Below are 22877 nucleotides of genomic sequence, written 5' to 3'. Positions count from 1 at the left end.
TGCTTGCAAATCAGGTAATGTATCACCTCTCAGGAAATTTGTTAACAAATTTCAAAGGCACCAAAAAGCTAGTACAGTGTAAATTTTGTGTGAGAAGAAAATTAGCTATTGGTTATGGGTCCTGTTTGAGACAAAATCTGCAGGATGGAAAAGCTCAAAATAATTGAAAAAATGCACATCTAAAGAAACAAGCTTTAGACTGGAGTCTTTAAAAATATTATTAGGGGAAATTGCTCCCCTGATATGTTTCAATATATTACTGGTAAATAAGATATCTGTAGAACCCCATTATACACCCCATTAAAAACGTTTCTACTACATTAAAATAACAGTCCTTTCTCTCCTGGTTGAGATTGATGAGAAAGTATTCTGCCTGATGATCGTGGTCATTACTGTGCAACTCCTTCAGGGCTCCTGTGACATCATCCATCAGTTTGTTTTTACAGACCTGTCGAAGATGCTAGAGGAGGGCCTGAAGTTGAAATGTATCTGCTGCATTTTTTTCCCCTTAAAACACTGTGACAGAGTATCTGTCAGAAGGCAGAACTTGCTAAACATTTTATCAAATGAGATAAACAAATATCACCCATGAGTTTCACATGTCAAGTGAGTATCAGATTACTAAGCACGTACAAGATAAGCAGTGGAAAGTCAACATCCACCTTAGTCAGGCTAAAGAAACATACTCAGGTCCAAAGGAACAAGACCTGAAATATGGCCTTAATATTTTTTACACTTGATAGAAAAAAAATTATAAAAATATAGAAACACAAACCCCAGATGGAGAGGAGTCATTCTAACACAAACTTTTTCATCAGCCCCTCACATGTCTTGACAGAGGAGCACAGTTGATTTCTACTTACCACTGAGAAAGTGAGAGGACAAATCCTGGATCTCTGTTTAGTACATAATCTCCTTCAGAAAAGAAAATGCAATTTAAGCAGATTAACTGAAGGATTAAACACAGTTAGCAAAGACTCATTATCACTTCACCAAGAGTAACTGCAATGCTCAGTTTAGGCCTTAGCTGATACCTGTTTCTTCATAAGGATGCATGTCCTCTGAAAGATGTGTCCTCTGAAAACACACTCTTCCTGGAGAAATTCTCCTTGCTTGATGATCAGGAGATAGTAGCACCTCAGCAACGTGATTTGGACACCCTTCAGTCACATCTCAATGAAGATATGCTTATTTAATGCTACAAAAGCATTAGAAATAGCAGATAACAGTTAATATAAAATTAACAAATCTAACAAAGTAGAATATTCTACTGCGTTTTCCTATCTGGGGCTAGTTTGTGTTTGTCTTTTTTCTTTGGTTGGCATTAGTTAGGGCGCAAGTTTGTGAAGTCCTGGGAACCTGCCACTGATTTCCAGTAGGGACATGATCTCCAAACATCTTTTGAAGCCAAAGCAGATGCAGTGCTCTAACGATGTGGCCAAAGGTCCCTGCTCTCTTCCTCTTGGCCAGGCTGTCCTGGTACTCCATTCCAAGCAGACAGGCTTCTGACATGAGGCAGACAGTGCCCTGGCTGTGCCACCAGAACCCACCCCAAGGGAAGCCTTCTCATCACTACCAGTGACTCTGGACAGGGTCCCAGTGCACTTCAGAAGCCTGACTGCTCAGCACATCAAGGAGGATTGGGCTCTTGGCCAAAGGCAAAAATCTAGCTTTCCAGAACTTTTCTGGCACAAATATGGCAACCTTCAAAGTCTGCACATGCTTTTTTTTTTTTTTTTTTATGAATTTGAACTACTTAAATGTTGTATTTCTTCTTGCATTGCTTTTGCCCAAGTTGTTTTAGAGGAGTTTCCTGCAAATACTAATGAAAAGTGCTGTTTTCTTTCTTTTTTTTTTTGTCAGAGTAAGAACAGCACATTTAGCTAAAAAGAAAAGTGGGTAGGTGAGAGGTAATAGAGGTTGTGAGAGTCAACTGAAAGTTTGTTTACATCACCTCGTTTTAAAAAGCTAACATTTTTTTTGTACTACAAAGCAGGAAAAGTTTCAAATAAACTTGGTTTGAAAAGACAGGTATCTGTTAAGAAAGGCAGAAACATCCCTTGAAATGGAAAAAATTAAACCCTCCCTTCTGAATTATTATAATCTTGAAATCAAGGGGCTCTCAGGCCCTATGGGAATAGGAATAACAGTTACTTACTAGGAAAATTAAAATAAAAATGCAGTAGAAAAAAAACAAACCAAAACAAAAAAACCCAAACTCTGATAGTCAGAATACAACCTGATACCCTGTTAGTCAGGGTGCTGTTAGCAGTCTGATTAAATTGTGGCTGCAGTCCTCCGGGAGTGACAGATGTGGTTCTGCTGAAGCAGTGATCCTGTAGAAGGGTGTAGTTTTCCTCTGAAGGTCCAGTGGTGGTGTAGATGGGTCCTGTCTTCCTCTGGGAATCCAGTGGAGCAAGGCTGCCCGGGGTGTTCTGAGTCTCGGATTATATCCAGGTAGGAATGCTTGGCTCCTCCTGCTGGGTGGAGCATCTCCCAATGGGATGATGTAATTTTATCAGTCATGCAGTGAGACTCAATGGCCCATTAACCAAGATAAGCCTTGGAGGGAGGATGGGTCTGGAAGAGATAAAGAACACTGTCCCACCTGGTTTTAACAGCTGGTAATAGAATACATACTTTTGGTTACATCTTGCATTGCAACTCAAGACATAAACTTCAGACAGCTTCATCCGCTATCTCTTCCATTTCATCTTCACTGTATGCCCCAGAACACCTCATTATAGCTGGAGGTAGATGAAGAGCAGAGTAGAAGTAGATGAGACAGAAGAAAGTGGCCCAGCTGTTGCACTTTCCCAAGGTTTCATCACCTGTTGCTGCAGGCACAGGTTGGGTTAGACTGATAATTTATCTGACCCGTGTAGCAGAGAAAGGAAACTAAACAAAATGAGCTGAATGGTGAATCCTACCTCAAATGATATTAAAACTTCATGAAGCTGCAGGAATTCCTTCCTTTCCATACTAAGTGAGAAGTTCTAAGTTCAGCAAAGCCATGCAATTTCTACTGAGCAAAGTTTACAGTGAAAAAGCAAACTTGGTAAATGCAAGCTAGGATTTTCCTCAAGCATGCTATAGCCCAGAAAAAATAAACCCAAACATTTCTACCACTGTGATCTTTTCCAGTCGAATCTTGTGACCTTCCACATGCAGCAAAATAAAATAGTGCTTTCAGGGTTTTTATTTTTTTCACTAGTGAGTTCTTAGAGACTTTCAGAGTACCTTAATTGCAATTTGGAAGCTGCCATTATAAGTTACTGACATAAAGACTTTTGTTTCCTCTAGCTGCATTCTCAGGATTTTGGTTAATCAGTTATTGATCCATTTAGATCTCTATTTAGATGTCTATTCAACATCTGAAATGAATGAAAAGCATGCTGTTTCAACTGCCTGTATATGAAAATAATTTGAGTACACCCAATCATTAAAGAGAAAATTGCAATATTGTACTGCCTCAGATAATTTCCATATTTATTTCTGCAATAAAGATAATTACTTGAATGCTTAGAAATACCAGATATGTTAAATTTGGAATCAATGTTTTAGCTGAATATGGCATTGACACTGCAATACAATAGTGTCACCAATTACTTTACTAAGCAATTAAATACACATGAAACATATGTGTTTTCTAGAAATGAGAAATCAAGGCTATGCATACTTAAATTAAAAAAAAATCTTCCAGATCAAGATGTTAGCCAAATATAAAGTGAAGCAGTGTATTTATTACGTTTCATAACATTTTTCCTCTCAGAGCCTGGCATGTATAACAATCAGTCCTAAAAGGTTACTTTCTTTTTTAAAAGAAGTACTGAAAAGCTGGAAACTCAGAAAATTTTCATCTGCATATAGAATATTTTGGGTTGGAAGGGACTTTTAGAGATCATTAATCACACACACCCACCTCTGCAATGAGCCAAGACATCTTCAGCTAGTCTGGCTCAGAGCCCCATCCAACCTGGCCTTGAGTGCTTCCAGGGATGAGGCATCCACCATCTCCCTGGGCAAACTGTGCCAGGGTTTCATCACAAAAAAACCTGTTATCTAGTCTAAAGATATCCTTTTTTAGTTTAAAACTATAATCTTATGCCTTATTATAACAGGTCCTGCTAAAGTCTGTCTCCATTACTCTTTTAAGGCCCCATTAAGTATTGAAAGTCTGAGATAAAATCTCCCCAGAGCCTTTGCTTTTAATTCATTGTTATTACATAGGGACTCACTAGGATAAAATCCTAATGACAACAAAGAATTTAGAGCAGAATAACCTGAAAAGTTAACATCAATAAATTTCCAAAGATCAATCCTAGCCCTGTTCATGTCAAAATCAAAACCATTATCATCAAATCTGAATTTCATCCTTACTATTTGCCAGCTCTGCAATATGGACTAAGAGCACCCCAAAGTGTGCTATTTTTTTATAATGTCAAATCAACATCAGTCACTAATATGAATTTGAGAAAAAAGAATCATTTTGTTTTGAGATGATTTACAAAATGTTTATGCCTAGCAGACTTTTCTAGATTTCTTTAGTCAACAGTGTTTCCCTGACTTCTTTCAGCTTTGGATCAAGTATTTAGTGAACTACATCTCGTCTAGGGCAAGTAAAACACCAAACTCATGACTACCATTACATAATCAAAATAGGTAGAGACTGATTAGAATAACCCTCACACACACTGAGATCTCTGCAGCATCAACAGTGGTGCAAAACCTATGATACAAATCAAATTTTAACATAAAAGTTCAGAATGCAACTGCAGCTCCCAGATGTAAAAGACGTAAGAAATGTAAACCAGGTGAGGAGGGGGGTGTTGAAAGTACTCAGTAAACACTTCTCAGTATCTCCAAGGTAAAGCATGTAGGAAAGTTAAGTGACAGAACAGGTCACACAGCACAAAGAGGGAGGAATTCTACAAGAAAGGGTCAAATGGAAAGATCAAGCCATTGTTCAGTAAACACAGAATAATCAAAAGCAAACTATACTGAATGTGACATTTCACCAGTTCCAGTGTTTGAATTGCATCCTCACCCTGCAATACGACCTCTTAAAAAAAAACCTAAAGAAATCTGAACTAATAAAATCTTCTAAAGTGTAATGATGTATCAATTTCTTTGTAAGTAACTGAATATTGTGAACCACATACTATAGATACACTGGATAGTTTGTAACAGCAGGATGTTCAGATATGGCTATTCATGTTCCTCCTTTAACTTTTAAAGTAGATTCTGTATAGATTTCTTACATTGCAGACAGGCTAAAAACGGTGCAACCTGACCATCTTCCCAAACCCCTACAATTTCCCATTAAGGCCTCCTTGCTAGTTTGCACCATATAACTGTCTATATATTATAACTGCCTTGATATGAAGGCTTATTCTTATAATTGTAGTCTAGAGGGCAAAATAAATGAGAAAATACAAACATAATTTCCTTTTCATATATTTATTCTTTCAGGTCTCAACCAGCTGTACGTCCACTGTAGACTCTGTCGTGTCAGTAGCTGGATTACACACTGCAGATTTACCACCCTCATCTGCCAGGGAGCAGAACACACTATTGTTATTCCAATAAAAAGAAAGAATCACACACCTGTTGTGTCAGCTTCTAACTCCTCTTTGACACTAACAAGTCAACTATACTTAGCATACATACAAGTGTAAGTAATAAAAGTATTAGAGATATTAGAGTAATAAGAGTATTAGATTTAAGACCGAAGGGGCTCTTTCATCTTTGACTTGCCACTCAGCAAGATGATAAGATTTGAAAACATCTCTGCTAAAATTAGCTACAAAACCCATTCCTAACTCTCTTCAGGAGTTATTTTGGAATGAGAGATAAATTATTGGAAAGAGGACCATAATCTGCTGCATCCTAAAACAACATGTAATTATAGCTGCATACAGTACAGAATTTCAGTGCAAATTCCCTTTTACCCAATTTAATCCCCTTAAAACCAATTTAAACAGAAATCTCTAAAAAGACTGAGCAAAACACAGATGGGAGTTGCTAATTTTGAAAAATCTTGCACCAAATCTCGGTATATGTTGAGGGGACTATCTTTTAAAACTAGTTAATCCAGTCATATGGTAAATGCTCATCCCATGCCATAACAATTAGGTGGACATGGAGAGGGAATGATTAAACCCCATGCATATCCCTACACTTTGCAAATTTAGACCCACTTTTCAGTAAGAGAAGACAGTGAGTATGATAGTCCCAAAGCCTGCTAGAAACAAAGGCAAAATTTTGTCCAGAAACAAGTGTTATCACCAGGTTTCCAGCCCTGGGGTGGGGTGTTCCCAGACCTGCCTGAGGAGCTGCTCAGGAGCTGTGCTCCAGAGCACAGGGGAGCTCAAAGCAGCACAGGCTGCACCTTGTGCTCAGGAAACAGAAACATTTCATAACTGACAGAAAAATAATGGTTTAATAGCTCTGCAGTGGGAAGTCCAGGTTTGTGCTGTATTCATAAAAGGCCTGATGAGCCTTGGCTCAAACTCAAGTTATGCAAATCCCAGGAGGCTGATCCACAGAGCTTTTGTGAAGGTTTCATTGCAATTCACTTTTGGGTAGTTCCAGCCTCTGCTCACTCAGTTCTGCTTCTTGGATCTGGGTGAGTGGCTTATAGCCAAGAAATGCTTCACAGTTATGATTACCTAATTCCCTTGGGCACTTGGAATTCACATGCAAAGTAGGCATGTGCACATACATGTGCACTCATACCACAGGTGGGCACGTGCACATACTGCATGTACACAGAGAGAGCCAAAGCTCTGAGCACCTGACATAAACAACAATTACAGGAACTCTGGCAATGCACAGGAAAATATAATTCTTCTTCTGATGATAAAGTCCCATGCCAAATTTTGTGATTCCTATCAGTCTTCTCAAAATTGCTTCCACAAACACTTGCATACGAGAATTTTAAAATCTAGTAGCATCTCAACCAGGTGACTGAAAACCTTCAGCATCTGGGCTTGATTTTTACAGTGATTTCAACCAATATTGTCATGATGTAATTTCCATGCTGCTTTAGCCAGTACATCTGTCAGTGACAATGTGGTCGGTCTAATGAGACGGTCAATTAAAGAACTCCAGCTGTAATTAAGCTGTACCCACCTTCCTGACCCACTAGTCACAGGATAACTTGTAAATGTCCTTGCAACAGGTGGCACCACTCACTGTCCTGATATCCTGATGTGTTAATCCTGATTTCAGACAAGCCTGAGGAGAAAAATCAATGAGTAGCCTTCATGCTCAAAGTATTGTCTCCGGAAATAAATTTGCATAATTTTATCTGCAATGAAAATGTACTGGGGTGAATAACATAGAGAGCAGAGAGGAGACAAGAAAACAGCTTTTTCTAACTGGTTTCTAACTGGTTTTGCTTACTATGTTTCCACAGGACTACTAATTCTGGTGTGTCTTATCCTTGGATCTTCGCTTTCCACTTTCCCAAAATACAATAAGGAATACATTTCCTTTTAAAAAGTGTGCTTTTAGAGGAGATTCTGTCCCTCTTTGCCCTCATCTTGGGACCTAAAGTTAGCGAACTGCGTTATTATCTTAATACTGACACTCAACACTAAATAAACCACCTGTCAAAAAAACCCTAAAATTAATGCAGATGGCATCCAAGAAACTTGGGAAACGCTGAAAGTGAAAGTTAAATGTGCCAGTCACAAGTCCCTGGGAACAACTGGCACAATATTTGCGCCCTGCTGAATTCTGAACTCCACAGGAAACAGGGACCCATCTAGCACAGGTGCAAAGTATTACCCAGTCTAATAGAAGGGTATTAGAGGGGTAAAGATCTATGTCTACAAGCCACTCAAAACCTTCTCCCAGGTCACTCTGGCAAGCTGAATTCTCTGCATGCTTGCCCTAAGCTCTACCCTGCTCTGAGGAGCACTTCTCCAAGATGGACTTGCTTGGTAGTCACCTGGGCCCATTTCAGAAGCTTGCAGAAAAGAGAGATTTAGACCAGTATCACCCTTCTACTGTTGGTTTTTTTCCCAAGCCTTTATAGATGCATTCCTGGAAAAGTTTTGTACCTCAATAACTGGCAGAAAAAAAGACAATGTTCAACTGAAACATGTTCCTAGTTCCATAACTGTAGCCATGTTTGAGCATAGTTACAGGAAAAAAAAACAACCTAATACTATTCCAGTTATTCAGCTATGGGCTAGAACTGGAATGTCAAATCATGTGACTTTGGGAAGGTATAGCTAAAAGAAGTGTAGAGGAAAAACAGATACAATTTTTGTTCTTAAATTCCGAAACAAAAAGCTCAGGTCCAAGCTGCTTCCCTGCAGTTTCTCTGAAGTCAGAGTCTGGCCTCTAACTCCATGCAAGTCTACATAGCACTTTTTTACTCATCACTACCTACCCTTGAGTCTTACATAGATATATATATATATAAACACAAGTCTACATCAGAAAATGAGACATCTTGCATGTAAAAGGCGTATCAAGAAGTAATGACATTTTTCAGTAGAAGATGGTAACTGCTGGTAATTTCATTAGAACAGTCTCTTTGAAGTCAAGTCCAGAATGTGATTGCAGCACAGGATTTTCTAGTTAATATCTCTTCTCTTTTTTCTCCTTATTTCTCCTGTAGGTGTACCTGCTGACTTTTAGCTAGAACCTGAATGCCCCAAGGGAGAAAGAGTTTTCTAACTTTCTACCTCTTCATTTCAGGCAGACTTTTAACATTTCTCTAAAGACTATATATCTGCAAATATCATATCCTTTTTACCAAAATAATACTGAAATAAATACTGAACTACTGAAAAGAAAATTGTCAAAAGGAAAGATAATGTCACAGAGATGCAGATTTAACAATCTATATTAGGGAAAGTGGTGGTGTTTTATGTTTTGGGTTTTTTTTAGGAATAGAATACTTGACAGATCTTTGAGATGACAAAGCAAAGGGACATCCTGGCAAACTTTTCAAAGTATAGTAAAGTTAGGGCAAGAATGGATCTTCAAGAATCTAGGCAGGATTCTCATTATTCAGCAGAAATATAATTAATTCATATCAGGGACATATAGAAATCTGAATTTAGCTCAGTTTACAGTGCCTTTTATAAGAAGAAAAACTAAATTCCACCAGATAAAGTGTCTGAAATTTCAATGCAAGGTGAAAAAATATGGCCTTACAACACGATTGACATCTAAACTCCATTTTTATTAATAGCTATATTTTCCCAGTTTTTTTTGCATCAGCATTGCAAACATGATCTTTCAAAAATTATTTATTACAATCAAAGTAACCAACATTGCTCATTTATAAAGATTGCAAGGTGTTAATTTTGCCCAGATGTATTTGTTTGGGTAGAAATAATACCTGAAACAATTTAAACCATTTTTTTTGTTGAACTTTTCTAGAAAAATGAAACCAGAAAATCAGTCTAATTGCTTTATAAAAGTTAATTAAGTTTTTTTGTGTTTCTGAATTAGCATGAATGAAGCCCAGGTTCTTTAGCAGAGAAATTCAATTTTATCATACAAACTTCAAGTTCATAGTTATTCTTTGTAGAGTCTGGCATCTGTATGCTCTAAATATTTTGTTTTCAGTGGACTGGTATGTTGATTTCAATGGCATAGCTTGAAAAGTCCTTCTTTTATCTCCCCTTGAACTGTCACACTGATCCATTCATGGGATCTGAGAAAAGCTCCTACTTTTACTTGACCAAGACACTGTGGAACTGACCACTGAGAGGGAGGCAACAAGTTTTGAATAGATTTTCCTCTAGTCCAATACCAGCTGCATACAAAAATAACATTTCACCAAAAGACAATAAACCTGTAGATTTCTACCAGCACCAACTTCTTTGAGCACTTCACTAGAATGGAAGCTCAAAGTAATCCTTACAGTCCAGAAGGACTCATGATAAACAGCTCCTGGTGCTTCCAGCTAAGTTGGATGTCACAGCCATTACAAAACTTAAGTCCCCCATTTTGGCTCACAAAGGAGATAATGACTCTAAAATCAGCTTTCCTAAACCAAAAGGAATGGTGACCTAGCATTATCTAAACTTCATCATCATTCACTGGATAACAATCAGTACTCCAGGATATCAGTCTCAAAAGCCAACATTATGTCAGCAATTAAAAAATAACAGTCAAACTACCTCTGAGCACAGAAGTACCGACCAGCTCTAGTAACAGCTGTTCTTACAACCAGTTTCCATCACTATGGACCATTATCACCTTTCCCTGTTGTTCTTGGGAATATCACCTACTAGGACCAAACTGACATAGATTAAAACAGAGATCAACAGGATTAACAGGACTGTAAATCATGCCAACTTTCCATTTATTGTAAAACCTCACATATATTTCTATGAATAAAGGAAGAAATATGGAAACTCAAAACAGAGGCAGATTGAGACAATTAAATACCAAAGCAAAACCAATTGCCATGCTTCTTTAATATAAGTCATTATTTTTTTATACTTTAGTAAACTATTTTAAAGTGTCTGAATTAAGTTTTTAAGTTTAATTTTTTTTTTAAAAAAAAGAACAACAAAAACAACAAAATACAAAATCCAAAACCTTCAATTTCAACAAATTTGAGGACTAGAGATTTAAAATTCTTTTATATAAGCAATGAATTGGAAACTTACTCCTATTAACATTTGCATATAAATGTTGTCACTATGTTTCATGTTTCATCATGCCAGAAATGCATGTCCTCAAATCAAAAACAGCCTATATTTATAACATCACACTGCACTGTTTGCTTGCTTTGTTTTGGTTTTGTTTGAATACTGTGCCTGTTTCTCTTCCAGAAAGTCCATTAAACTTTGATTGGGTTCAAGATAATAAGAAAAAACAGCAGATGCCATCATTTTAATTAAATCCAAACACGTGGATTTAGGTCAGGAAATAACTGTTTCAGTTAACAGAATCTTAGAGTGATACCAATTAATTTTGCAGGTATCCCACCTTTTCAATGGGATCAGTTCACAGTATATCGGGTGGCAGAGCAAGATGCAATAAAAACAGGGACAGCATAACAAGTACAAATTGAAATCCTATTTTCTAATCTACCTATTAGAACACCAAAGCAAAACCAAGCTACCTGTATGGAAGCTGTAAAAAATGCTTATGCAACAGTCAGTACAACTCCAGTTTTAAAGATGTCACTTCTTACTTCTAAGAGAAAAAAGGACAAAATAATTGTTTTAAGTTCAAACCTCCCTAAATGAATTAAAAACCTCATAGAATTCAGAAGTCTGTAAAACTGTTCACAACTCCATGAAAGGCATACTAAATAGAATACTAAGTATAGTGGGCCATAGTGAAGCCTGTTGATTTTTTGACCTCCAGAAGATTGCATTATTCCTTCTTTGTATGTGCACATTCCCTATGGAAGTGAGTGTCTGGTCAATGACAATTATTTTTGAAATACTGAGAGAGGCAAGTGATGTGGTCACAGTTGTTTCCCTTCCTAGATTCCATCTGAGAGATAAATAATGTATAGTGTAATGGAGTACTCAGCAAACCTTTCATGAGCATCCCACGATCACAGGATTGACATTGCTTCATTGCATAAGAAGTAGTATTTTTCCAGGAAGTTAAAGAAGATGATTAAAATCCACTTTCCATCAATTATTCCTACTCAGCATTTTACTCACTATCATGCACAGCTGCCTTGAATTACTAAATTAATGTTTACATAAAATCAAAATCTTCTGCAATTAAATACCCTCCTAAGGTAGAAATATTTGCATTGAACAAAAATGCAATGGCACAGTGTGTAAAGAAAACTGGGATGGGATGGGATGGGATGGGATGGGATGGGATGGGATGGGATGGGATGGGATGGGATGGGATGGGATGGGATGGGATGGGATGGGATGGGATGGGAAGAACCAACCTTACAGAAATAATTTGAACATTATTTTTAACTGCAAGGATTTAAAAAAAAAAAAAGTGTGACTTCTAGGTTTTCTTAGTGTTACTATGACAACTTTCTCTACATTGAGTGCAGGTGTTCCAGGGATGCAAAAAAGCTCCTTGACCTTTGGCAAAATTTTAAATTCTCCAGAAGTGCTCTCCCTGTAGTATCCTAAGGCTCAGATGAAACTTAAACAGATGAAGTTCTGCCTTTTCAGCTATATCCATTGAATTTCATTTGAATTACTAGTACTACAGAGAGGAAGGAAAAAATCCTTGTCCAGTAGTATTTAATAGGAAACAAATCTCAGGTTTATTTAGATATACTTAAGTGGCTTAGCATTGTTATTCAAAGTCTAAAATCTAATTTCCAACACAAATTAATTTTGACACTCGGGAGCCTTGCAGTTGGCAATGCCTTTATCCCTGGAGCTAATTTTCACTAATTCTACTGCCCCTTAGAAAGTACACACAAACATAAACACCACCACTATCCTCCAAAAATACCCTAAATAAACAAAAAAACCCCAAAACATCCACAGTGAGAGAGATTTCCTTCAGGAGCATGCAACACTCTAATTAAAGACTTAGACAAACCTGGAAAACAAGATGTAGCTCAACGTGATTTTGCCAGCTATAGATCACACTAGACTAACCTGACAGCTTTTCTTCAATAGATTTTCAATACAACACAAGTGAGGTACAAAGAAAATCTTATCTAACAGGATTCCAGGAACGCATTACAGATGGTGTCACATTAGAGCTAGCATTAAAGTCAGAACGCCAGGATTAGCAGCTGAATTTAAAGTGTACAAGGAATTAAGGAGTTGAAGGGAAGGAAAATGACAGCGGTGAAAGGGAACACATCTGGTCAGAAACAGGTTATTTCAAATTTCCCAAGGATTATTCTCATTAAGTATTTCATTTAGTACTCTTACCGATGGCATGGACAAAAATAAGAGTGAGAAAGTAACATTATCTTTAATAAAGAGAAAGATGAGGTTATCAGAGAGATGGAAATCTTGAGGACTGCAGTAGGAGAAGCATCAAAATTCAGTTGCATAAAAAGAAAGTAATTTTCTAAGCTAAATCAGAATTCAGGCCCAGAAAACACCTGAAGAAAGCACATGAAGGAAAGGAAAAATGATCATAAAACTATGATACAGACCCAAGAGATTATATTATGACCTTAGGACACTCCAAGTAAGAAAAATAATGATTCTACAAGACAGATTCTGGATAAATATGTAATATGCTCATCAATTCAAGAAAGCTATTTAAACTAGAATTGGTGCAGAATGAGACCCTCAGATTGAACAGGAGAACAGTGAGCTGAAAGTAAAGGAAGTTTTGGGTTGGTTGGTTGGTTGGTTTTGGGGAGGGGATGTTAAATCTAAATATCTAAACAAAAGAATTGCAACAAGTAGAGCCAAGGCTCTGAAGAACTACTTCAATGTCAAAGGATAAGGCTAACAAAACAAAAATCAGAACAAAACAAACCCAAACAGGCAATGCCTTGCTGTGAGTAAATGTAGGCTAGAAATGAGAAAAATCCAAACCATTAGTTCAATGGTGTATTTCACAATTTTCCTGGCTGCTTTAAACATAAAGCACACTAAATTAATGAAAGGAATTATATGGCATGGAATTTGCAGTATTAGGGGACAAAGCTTGATGACATTAAAAGTTCCCTCTGGTTTGGAAGGAGCCTTATCTCCATCAGCTTACATAATTTTATGATAAATGAGTAATCTCTTTTTACCCCTAGAAATCAGAAAGCAGCAGATGTAGTCGATTTACATTTAAAACCTTCTGCAGGAGAGGTTAACCTTTCTGTCCATAGCAGTGACCTCAGGGGAAAATCTTGCCATGACACATAAAGAAAACACATTGTTCAGACACAAAACTTTTGAATTGGCTGCATATTTTCAGCATTATCAGTTCCTCATTATTTTGAAACTACTCGTAGACATCTTTTGGAATCTATCTAAGGCAAGAAAAAGTCATGGGAAATACAAAATAAAACTTTTCTTGATGAGAGAGAGTCACTGACCTAAAATTTCATAGTCTTTAACATACTGAGCATTCCTTATCCACAATCCATTATCTATACTATATTCCAAAGTGTTGAGTAAATACAGTAAAACAATGAATTACTAAATAAATTACAGTTCTTTCTCTACAAAAAGGAAGATGCTGAAGATAGATTAGCAACATCATGTGTAGATATTAGCACTCAGCAATAATCTCAGAAGTCTAACTGAATGTGTTTTTAATGGATACATCACCTGATTATTTCAGGGAAATAAAGCCCAAAAGAAATTTCCTGTTCTCCCATCTCTGTTTCCTGTCACTATTTCTTTAATTAACTCTTAGCCTCCTCTTCTACTGCTATTTACAGCTCCTCTGTTCTCAGTGCTCACAGCTCTCCTTCTTCCAGCCCATTCCACTCTGCATTTATGCATGTACTATTAGACAATATTTTAAATGCCACACACACGTTGCACCCACCCACCCTGAAGCTCATCCCCCTCAACATATATATATATGCACATGTCACTGTTAAATTGCCCTTCCTTGATTCTGTGGCAAATACAAACCTTGCAGCTTTCCACAATAAAATGTTTCCCTCAGAATTTATGAAAACATTGCAGGCAGGCCCACTTCTGCCACTATCACTGAGCTCCAAGCCACAGTGAAATAAGGCAACCACGAAGATTTCCAAGCCAACAGGAACCTTTCCTAGGAAGCCCATAAAGGCAGGAGTAACACTGCATGTGGAGATGCCACCTCTGTCCCCAGTGCAATATGAACAAGTGCAGGAGGGCTCTGCTGAAGAAAATGTTCCATGTGCACACCAGACCCCAAGGCCAGGAACCAGCCTGGCCCTTGAGGGTTTGTTTCCATACTAACACTTCCCTTACTGAGGCCCAGGTTTTCTCTGTGAATACATTTTAAAACAGTCATGCAGTCCATAGCACAGAAACAGGCAATTCACCGCTCTTCTGCAAAGGGAAAAACTCTGTCCCTGTGTCTCTATCTTAGCTTATGCAAGCAAACCTTGGGAGCAGCATTGTTCTCCATTTGAGAACAAAAAATACTGCTTCATTTGGAACTTAGCTTCAGCTGGAAAAAACATCCAACATTAGGTACAACCTAAGAAACCATTTATTAAGTGTTCACCTTGCTCAGAAATACGGAACTTTCTGGCACAGAAGCACAGACCTCCTGTCTCAGAAGCAGCAGTGACATTGTAGGGCAGAGCTAATCAAAGCAAAAAAACCACTTGGGCAGCTTTGCACAGCATGTTTTCACATTCATGCTCCTATTCCAGATCCACATCAAAATCCTAGCTGATTTTAAACAGCATCTTACAACTAAACCAATTTGATAAACAACTTAAAATCATTTATCAAGACCTAAATTGCTGAAATGCCTTCTATTGGAGGCATTCTCACTGCTTTCTGAGGACATTTCATGTAAAGGCTGCCTGAGAAATGAGAACTGCTGAGCCTCTAATTTGGAAATTTTGTTTCTCTTGGGCTGATGCACTACCCTTAATTTCAACTGCTGGCAGTAAACAACTTCAATGTGAGGGCTATTAAGAAATAATCATTCAGAGTAAGCCTCATGGGTGACAGAGCCTATGTTTCCAGGATTCAGTTTAAAACCGAACAGACGCAAATACGGAAAAAATGCAATTCAGGGGAATGGATGGAGAAGCCAGAAATAAAATCATGATAGCAAAACTTAATATTCTGATTTACGTGTGTGTGATTTTAACACATATGTGCCATGAAACTTGTGAGTGACCTATGAGAGATCCCTGTGACATGCAGACATTCCTGAAGTTAAAAATCATACCTAAACAGCTTTTAAGTCCTGCTCTTAAAATGTTCTAGTGTGAAAAAGGAAGTATTCTTTTCACCCACCATCCCAGTCTCTATCTTTTCATCCCTATTTCTTTTATAAAAATCCAAAGAGATTTTGTAAAAGAAAAATGAAATCGGTTTAGATATGGTAATGATCGAATGCCTTTTATCCTATATGTATGCAGAAATACCAGAAGTCAAACACTTCTAAGCCTCCCCCCCTACTCCCCTGAATACTCCCATAACAATTCTTTAAAACTGCTGTGGATTTTGAGACAGACTAATGCAGTGGCTGTTTCATGGCATAGCCTGAGGCTACAAATGCTCCCAGCCCTCAAATGTTATCCTTCAAAGTTTTTAGAAGTTTCTCAATTCTTTGTTTAGCTATCACATGGAGTCTCAAACACAAGTTTTACACAAGCCTATACTGAAAAAAATTAAAAAACTCTCTGCCTTTATAAATAATTCAATACAGAAAATACAACATATATCATATGCTGGCTTCATTTCATTGTCAAATCTGAGGTGTGCATTTTGCTCATAGGCATTGAAGGCCAGTTTTGCAATGAGTGCATAAACATCACTTGACTTCAAAAAAAGATGTTCAACGCTGATTTATCCCATGTCAGTTTATAATTGTGCACAAACAGATTAAAACCTTATAGTAGGGTTCCACCTGATTACATTTCTGCATTTTCCTTAAACGTTTAGAGAAAAGTAAGTAAAATTAACACAAGTTTCACAAAAGTCAGGAAAGAGATACTTTTGACATAAGAACTACTTGATATTAAGGGAAAACCAGAGTCCACCAGTATTCTAGGAATAGTTATCTGCCTGTGCAGACACAATTTTATTTTGATAGAGCAGTCATTTCTTTAAATTCACAGAAAAAATACAGCATGAGAGTTGCAGAAGGAATTAATTATAAGACAAATCAACTATTGATAAAAACAATACTTTTCAAAATAAATTTATGATTGCCAAAGTTTTCATGCTCTATAAGCATAATTAGCTAGCAGGCATTAAATACTTTTCTTCAGAAGCATGCTTTGAAAGCAAGCTTGGTTTGTAGTTGGACAGCAAAACAAAAAAGCTACTACAAACAACTAACCAAAAGCCTTACATGCAAAATTAAGCAAGCAAACAAAAAGCCTACACATTTTCCTTCTACTGCACTCTGTTCCTGAGTTCTGGGTTGTCATGACACAGGGTGGACTCATTCTGCTGACTTGCACCAACAGAAACTTCCCCAAGTTCAAGGATTTCAAACCCTCAATACTGTTCATGACACAGGTTTGGAGAAGGATCTCTAACACTGCAGATTAATCACTAGTGCTTTTGGTAGTGCTTCTACATTTCAATGTAAGAGCAGAATTAATCTAGTAACATGGATCTGTTTTATTACTGCCATTCAGAACTCTGAGAGCAGTAAAACCTTTAAGAATAGTATCAGTTCCAGGCTGCTACTCTGAAAGGCTACTAACAACAAAGGATAACTGAGATACAGATAAAAATATTGTTCCCCCTCACTTGAAGGCAATAAGGATAAAAATATTTTAAATTGGGTGCATCCCCTTCTCACAATAGTGAGAAGAAATACACAAAAGAAGAAAATGTATCGGTAAAATTCCTCCTTTAAAGTTTGAATGCAGCCAGACATGTAAGTGGCCAGAGACAGCAGCTAAAGGATGGGCCTGTGCAGAGCTGACACCATCCACTCTGTGCCTGAGACATCCCATCCTGGCCTGCAGGAGAGCCACTGCATGGGCACAGCACTCACCAAAGGGGATGCTCTGCAGCAGCTGACAAACAAACAAAACTCTGCCTCTATGTCCTGTATCTAGGACCCTATATAGTTCTGGCTGTGAACTTGCCTATGGAATGAGAATTTCCAATTCACTCCTAACTCTAAAAAAGTCACCATTTTTTGCAAAGTAACCTTCACAACCAAAGTCCTACCAGCAAAATTAGAGACAGAAGAAATGTGGCTCAATAGGGACATATTGTGCCAAGTGAAGCAATAACTGGGGCAGATTTTTATATCAGTTATTATGGAATGATTCAGCTCTAATCTCACTGTCTTCCACAGTGTTAGTATAATCCATTAGTTTCCTGTGGATGTATTCCAGCATAACCAGGGTTAGAATCAGAGGGATTATAGCATGTCTTGCACTTGTGGTGGTAACCATGCTGATTCCCTCCGAGTTACTTGAAACTCGACATTTTGACTTGGATATATGTACACCCAATACAGTACTGCTTTCATTGGTAGGATTGGGAAATTAAATTCTTTTTCAAAGACATTCCTTTAGAGAAGTAATGTTTTAGCTTTCACTAATCTTAACCTTTCAGTTGTGATTAAGGAGATCAGCATCAAAACCAAATGAAAAATCGAGCAATTTTACTTCCTTGAGTTTAATAACTTCTTAATTTAAGATAGGGTATTTATTTTCACATAAAGTATTGGCAATTTTTTGGCTTTGAATACCTTCCCTTTTAAAAATGAGGAAAAAGCACTCCACTTGTGATTGCTTTGACGTTATATTACCCCATCACATAGAATAATTCAAGCTCTCCAGACTCAAGCTGACATTTAGGAAGCCAAATGATCAAGCCATATCAGTAACTTAGCTCTGCTTCTAAATATTTAGGTACTCTGCTTTCTTTGGTATTTTTAATTGGACAGAAAGACAGAAACTTGTCTTCATTCCTTTTCTGATTTACCATTTCAAAGAGAACTTTTTCATATTTCTAATTATGATTGTCCAAGTTGTTACATGATGGAGCCCAGGAATTATACAATAATTGTAACATTGATTCAAGAAAAACTAGCAATTAAAGTAAGCAATTCTGTGCTATGGGATGAAAGGAAAGATTGAAAATATGATGCTAAAGGATCATATTTATCTTATTTTTTTAACAAGCCTCCTTGGCCCAGTAGCACAGGTGAGGTTACAACAAGTCCTGTGCTCAGTTCTGGGCTCCTCACTGAAAGGCACTGAGGGGCTGGAGCGAGTCCAGAGAAGGGCAGCAAAGCTGGGGAAGGACTTGGAACACAAGTCTGAGGGAGCTGGGGGTGTTTAGCCTGCAGAAAGGAGGCTCAGGGTAGACCTCATCACTCTCTACAACCACCTGGAAGGAGGTAGGGTAGCCTGGTGGGGGTTGGTCTCTTTTAACTAACCAATATCAAAGCTGTGCCTTGATTTGTGGCTGCAGATGCTTTATTTAAAGAGATTTCTCATAGTCTTATTATCGTGGCTGGGAAAATGAGAAGCAGTCCTTCTGAGAGCCTTTGTCAGGTTTCATGCTCATCACAAGCCAGCTGGTGCTTAAAATTAATTACAATTGGTTACCTTAGTAACACTAAATCAAGCTTGAAAGTTTCAATATTGTTTATCCTTATAGGTTTCCACAGCAATTTCAGTTGCAATGGTAAAAGATTGAGGACCAAAGTTCATCAGAAAAGCAATCTAAACTGACCCCACCACTGAACCAGCACCCCTTTCTCTCTCCACCTTTCAAAAATGCACTTAGAGCTTGTTGCATTCTGTTTTAAAACATCTGAACTTTGAGTATCTACCCTTAAAAGGCTGTTCATAAAATACCTACTGTTCACATCAGATACCTACTGCTCAAGTCATAGATTCTTAGTTCTCTGCTAAATTGATATTGATTTATGTTCAATTAAAAGCATAAAGCAACTGGGCTGAAAGCAGAGACTGAGAAGTTTGTTTTGTTGTTTTTAAATAGAGAAGAATAAAGCTCCTTTTATATACATCAGGCCACTCTTGGCAGTCCAAATTCCCTCTATACTTAGGATCAAGAAGTGTCAGAAAAACATTAAGTCTTACTCAGTTGCCTAGGCTTGAAAATGAAATTTTATTTTACTGGTAAAGTGGGCTTTGCAGTGTACAGATTTTGCTGTGGGGTGAGGGGTGGAGGACTGTAAACTCACTACCTAAATGCTTGGGTATATTTTGATAACCCATTCTTTTCTACCTTAGAAAGGTAAAGATCTTACTTGCAATGCAACTGCCAAATTTATAGGTTAATTTTGTACTTGCTACAGAATTAGTTTGAGACTCTCCTCTTAAGCTCTTTATAGTATAAAACACTAACAGCTGAGAGTTCTGAACAAAGCTCCTTCATATTACTGCAAACTGAAAACTTTAGTCAACCGAGCATCTATTTACCTGCAAAACATGAGCTGATACAGCCATACCCCTTACCTGAATTTTTCCCTCTCCACCATGACATTTGCCTCCTTCTCTGTCATACAAGGAAAAAGTAATATTTTTTGGGTAAAGGACCATTTTTTTCCTTCTACAGCCAAGGCAATCCTAACACCCTCACCCTGCAAGTTGTTTTCCACAGCTCTTTCTCACCCTACAGATTTTGTCACAAAAGCTCAGGTATGATAAATTCCACTAAATTAACATAACCTCTCTCCTTACAGATCTACAGAACAAAACTGGGAAACAAAGCTCAGGGTTTGAACAAGTCAAGTCTTGAGAGCTCAGCTACGTGGCAGGAGAGCTCATAGCTAAGGCTCAAGGTAAGAAGAAAATCAGTGGTTTATTTGTTGATAACAGACACTTCAATTCTTACTTCTCTGTCTCCTTGTCAGAGCCTCTTCCACACTGCTACCTCCTAAAACATTCATAGTGAGATGCCTACTGTCTTCTCTTCCTGATCCTCGTGCCATCACCGGTGCTGAACACTTGGGGTAGGAGACACCACATCTGTGTGTTGGAGAGAGCACCTAGCAGAGCTCACACACTCAGAAGAGCAGAGCTTCTCCTCCAGATCCTGTGGATGGCCTAACTCGGACTCACACACCCACCTCATGGACCACAAAGGAAATACCCAAATAGGACCTTCCCCTGCTAATGGGATCCAATACAAGCAGTGTATGCATTGCCCCTCCAGAAAACTGTGAGAGGATTTCATTGAGTTCCCTTCTTCTTTTAGAGCCTGGAGTGAGGCTGTAGAGTAAATTGTCAGCTGCAGAGCTGAAGAATACAGTGACCTCCCTTGGTAAAAATACCAGTATATCAATTGATGCAAAATAATGTCCATTCAGAAGATGAAGAATGCGATGCAATTAACCTCACTTTGCAATCGAGACATGTACAGGCAGAGCTCTGACACCCATGATCAAAGCAGGGCAAAGGCATTTCTTGAAAAGCACTATTTAAAAACATATCCTCTCTTTCACAGCAACAAATAAAAATGTGATCTTTTCAATTTTCCACTTGCACAGAGAATTAGCACCACAGAGACACAGGGGTCCTTATTGGTCTAGAACAGCACATGAAGCACATTAAAATTCCTCTTTCTTTTCACACATTATATAGAAGCTTTCTCTTTATAGAAGGTATTTCTTTGGCAACTAATATAACAGGTGAAACCAGAATGCTTGACTATGAGAAACTATGCATTGAAGTGAAAGTGTGGAGTAGCTGAGCACTGACCTCTCCCTGCTCCTAGTGCTGCTCTCACTGGCACAGCCATAGAGAAAGAAGTAGGCTGATTAGCAGAGTTGTGAGAGCAAACCTGAGATGTGCAGGGACAGGAAGTCCCCTATTGTCCAGCAGGAGGAGGAAGAGAGGAAGAAAAGCATGCCATTAAAATAATACATTCCTCATGAACAGAGATGAAACCACGGGAGTATCCAGAGGGTGAATTTAGGTGCACCTCTCCTTGAAGTGATCTATTCATAGAGCAGCCTGCTGCTGCCTCATTAACTCTGCAGATCTGGGGTTGAGAGGTACAGCACTGCTTTGCCCCTTGGATGCTACTCCATTCCAATGCATTCCTTTGTCACAATTAATATCAGTTAAGAACTAATCAACAAGAATAAAGATTGAAGAACTTAGTCTTTGGAATTCAAGTATTATGATACTGCAGGTTTCAAAGGTTGACACAATCTGTCAGATCCTGTGGAGTTTATTAATTAAGTACAAATCCAGGCCTTTATCTAAAATTTTTCTAAAGCCTACCTTTCCTCATCTCATATTGTCACCACACATCTTTTCTTGGCTAAACACGGCTGTCAGGAGAAATGCATAGTTTTACCCCTAAAATACCTGTTCCACTGTAGTGCTTGCAAATAAAAGTAAATAAACAATGTTTAAAAGCTGGTCAATTTTTCATACAACTCTTATGCAATGATAGAATCCATCAGCTACATTGCTATTTCAGCCAGAGACCACTTTATAGGAGAAACCACCAATCAGCCTGAAATTTCTGCTAAGGGGGATGACATCTCAAAAAAATTTGTCCCTGCTAATGAACTTCAAAAGTGCAGCTTGGGCTCAGATCTTCTGTGTGACAGGCTAATATTGCACCTCACTGGTCTACCTGGCTCTCTTTTTTTTGTTCTTAATCTTATGCTGCATGTATGGGTATCTGCCCTCTGTGTGCACTGCTCATCAGATAACACTGGGTTGCTATAGTGATTGCTTAAAAAAGAGAAAAAAGTGAAAGCTGAATTGTGGAGAACCCTGAGGCTAAAAGATGGATAAATTACCAATCCCGAAAATGAAACTTAAGTATCATTTTTCCCGAATCCTGCCAGAGCTGTTTGTAAGGGAGTATATTCTCCTTTATGAAACAAAGGCAATCTGTTTCATCTCTTAAATCTTTCTGATTGGTACCTGTTTTGAAGTGATAGCACAGAAAAGGGGTAAAGTGAAGTGGTGAAAAAAAAATTCTGTATATTAATTTAGTACTTACCCAAGTTTTTTGTTTTGGGATCAAATGGAGTTAAAATCATCTTTATGTAACAAAAAATGATATGAATCACAGGAAAGTTAAATAAGATGCCCAAGGCTAAAAATGGTCATTACTTCCTGAAACCTGAGCTCAATCACTCTACATTGCTGTTTCAGGTAAAGATTTATAAAATAGTCCTCACTAAACAAAAATATGGATAACAAAGGCTCATGCTCTTCCTTAGGTAATGAACATTTATGCACTCATTCACAGTTTACAGAGAGAACACAAAATTAGAAGCAAATATCTAATCAAAATAAGCATTTAAGCCTTACAGCCCTTTAGTTTTAAAGCCTGAATTGTCAC

The sequence above is a fragment of the Cyanistes caeruleus genome, chromosome 9, assembly GCF_971803275.1.
Source record: "Cyanistes caeruleus chromosome 9, bCyaCae1.hap1.1, whole genome shotgun sequence".
Classification (NCBI taxonomy): domain Eukaryota; kingdom Metazoa; phylum Chordata; class Aves; order Passeriformes; family Paridae; genus Cyanistes; species Cyanistes caeruleus.
The sequence above is the reverse complement of the archived record's forward strand: the minus strand, read 5'-3'. Positions refer to the sequence as shown.